Here is a 3,325-nt window from a genome sequence, read left to right as displayed (position 1 = left end):
GACTTGTTGAAGAAGCCCTAAAAGTTGTCTGCCAAGTGAGTGGTTAGGGCCTGTGCCCTACAGCCCTACCCCTGGCTACTGGATTAAATCCTGATTTAAGTCAATAGGAGTTTTGCCATTGATTTCAATAAGGTCAGGAGTTCACCCACTATTCCTGACAGACAACTCTAAACCTAAGGCATCTGAAAGTAATTTTTTTCCCCCCAAATAACACTTTAGTATTCTTTTTGTTGTGATACTGGCTGTATACACAGACGAGAACAAACAGTATAAAACTTCTCCTGCCCATGATATATATTGAATTAAAAATTGATCTTTTTAATTTCACATTGAAATGGGGTACAATTCCTGTAACTCTGGATAAAAAATCGCTCTTTTCCCAGGGACTGTAGTTATGTTTCAAAAATTAAACTATTTGGCATATGCAAATAATACCACAATTCACACTGGAAACATGTCCAACCAGGACAAATAATAGTAATAAAATACTCTGCACTTCAACAGTGCCCTGAGGATCTCAAAATCTTTATTATTATACAATGTGTATATTGCAGTAGGGTAGGTTAGGCTTCATTGTGCAAGATGTTGTACAAACAATACATTAAAAATATTAAGCCTCAACACTATTGGAAGATAGGAAAATAGTCATTATTTAACTGATAATGAAGTTAAAAATGACTTGCCCAAGGTCATACAACATATCATTGGTAGAACAGGGAAAGAATCCAGGAGTCTTGGTGTCTCAAGAAGCCCCACTCCATTCTTCTCCACACTAGACAGCTTTGACTCTATCACCTCCAATCTGCTCTAATGTTTTGGGCATTGGCTACCCTCAATGGTTAGCCAGCAGTGTAGCTGTACAGCTGCAAACCCCTAAAGTTCACCATTTACGCTAGCATAAGTTGTTACACAAGTGTAAATCACATGTACACTAGTGGTTTGCACATGTGCATTACACTGCTGGCTAAAACTCCAGCATAGGCCAGACCCAATAAGTCTTGTACCAAAAGAATGGAGTTGCAGTCTTGAAACAGGTAAGGTCTTCAATTTGTGAAAGATATTGTCTAGTTCTACTAGTGATTTATTAAATGACAGCTCTGGTGGTTATTCTTTTGTCATTTAGACTTGAGTTTCACAATTACAGAGGGTTACAACTCTGCAATTTTATTACAATTATGATGAATGGAACTTGTCTGTATGCCTGCTGTCTCCTTAAGAAGGTAAACTATAGAATTAGGTTCATGGGTACCCCATTTGTCTATTAGTAACTTATACAACTGACTTTATGGCACATCATAAAAAAGCAGGCTTGCAAAATAAGATACAAGTAATTGTTTCAAATGGATGACAAATCACTTCATTTGTTACTTCATCCACTTGTATAAATTCACCTATTTCTCCCTTAGAACTGTCTCTCTGAAAACAAACTTAAGCTCTCCTCCTCTACCCATGTTGCAAGAGACATGGAACTAGCATATGAATGAGTCCATGCTTCCTTCTTCAGTGCGCTTAGGCCTGAGTATGATTTAAGCTTTTTAGTAATGAAACTGTCACTTTGAAATATGGATCTGTTTCAGTGCTGAGGCTCAAATTCTGAGCACTGAATTAGGGTATCTGGTATTTCAGTCACTGCCTAAAATCTCTGATGAAGAGGACTAGAAAATACATTATTCAGATTGTTCAAGATTTAACATGGAGATAAGAATTTGCCACAAGAAATCATGGTGATAGGAAAAGCCTGGCTATTCAAACAGCATATATAAGTATATGGAGGCATAAAACTACATCACATACATAAATTATCGTTTACCCCCAAAGCACATTACCAACTGCGTATACAGGAATTTCTTCATTCACCATTGAAGTGGAGCCACTTCTCAGCAGCTGTTTAACAACATACTGTGTACAGCAACACTAGACAACAGTGTAGGCAAAGATTCAAAAAAGAAAAATGTATACAATTGAAACAAGGAAATTGCACGTAGTAGTAACTGGTACTTTAGCACTTTTATTTAAACTGATCTCTACTCGCTTTACAAATGGTGGGTTTTATCACCATTTTACAATTGCGGAAATGGAAATAGAGTTATTTAAAGTGACTTGGTAATGTCAGTGAAAACTGACTATATAATCTAAGTCCTCTGCTCTACGCACTTTAAAACACCGCCTGCTTAAGTAGGCAGTACAATTATACAAACTGGAATTTGGCTACAAGTAGAGTCAGCACACTGTACGGTTGTGGAATTTTTCATCACAAGTGGTCAGTGGACATTGGTTTTATGCCTTAGCCACAAGAAAGTAACTCCCAAAGCACAATGCTTGAACAAAGAGAAGGGTGCCATCCCCATCACCAGCCTGTTACATGTTAGGTCACAGTGGAATTCTATCTAAATATTGATAAGGCCTGATTTTCCTTAGTCTGCGAGATCTGTCATGAAGGGTCAGAATCCATTAGCTATGGATGTAAGATCTTAACTACAGTTTCTGCTAAGAACTTTTCAATAGAGGCCCGGAGTCCAGAGCTTGGCTTGGGTTATGGGGGCTGGCTAATAGCTCAGAGGAACCTGGGGTAAACAGATAACCTTGTGTGTTTCAAGTCAGTGAGCGGAGTCAGCATAACTCCGAATGTAATTGGGCATCCTTATCGTGAGTTATAGACACATGAAGTGCTGAGAAAGGCCTCACAGTTACTCCCTAATGCAGGGAGGAGATAGTGGTACAATACCCCTCAGATCCTAAACAAAGTTCGGGGAGAGGCCTAATATGATTGACATGAGTTATGACACCCTACCCTCACAGATGTATGCCAGTCCTAGCCCACAGAAATGCAAGGGTAAACTTGTGAAATTAAGTACTAATTACTGCTTTTTTGCTTTAAATCTCTAGGAATGTACCTGTTGGTCAACTGAGAGAGCTGCTACCTCATTCCCCTGGACCCCCAAATTAAGATTTAACCTATACACTTTAATAGACAGTTTGGGGGTAATTACCTGTGTGTTGGCAATGTGTTAATTTGGGCCATGGGTGGAACCATTAGGTAATCTTTTAGACCAGTGTTTCCCAGACTTGGGACGCCGCTTTGTAGGGAAAGCCCCTGCTGGGCCGGGCCAGTTTGTTTACCTGCCGCGTCCACAGGTTCGGCTGGTCGTGGCTCCCACTGGCGGCAGTTTGCCGCTCCAGGCCAATGGGAGCTGCTGGAAGCAGCGGCCAGTACGTCCCTCGGCCCGCGCCACTTCTAGCAGCTCCTATTGGCCTGAAGCGGCGAACCGCGGCCAGTGGGAGCCGTGATCGGCTGAACCTGTGGGCGCTGCAGGTAAACAAACCG

This window comes from Malaclemys terrapin, chromosome 8 (assembly GCF_027887155.1).
Source record: "Malaclemys terrapin pileata isolate rMalTer1 chromosome 8, rMalTer1.hap1, whole genome shotgun sequence".
NCBI lineage: Eukaryota > Metazoa > Chordata > Testudines > Emydidae > Malaclemys > Malaclemys terrapin.
The sequence above is the reverse complement of the archived record's forward strand: the minus strand, read 5'-3'. Positions refer to the sequence as shown.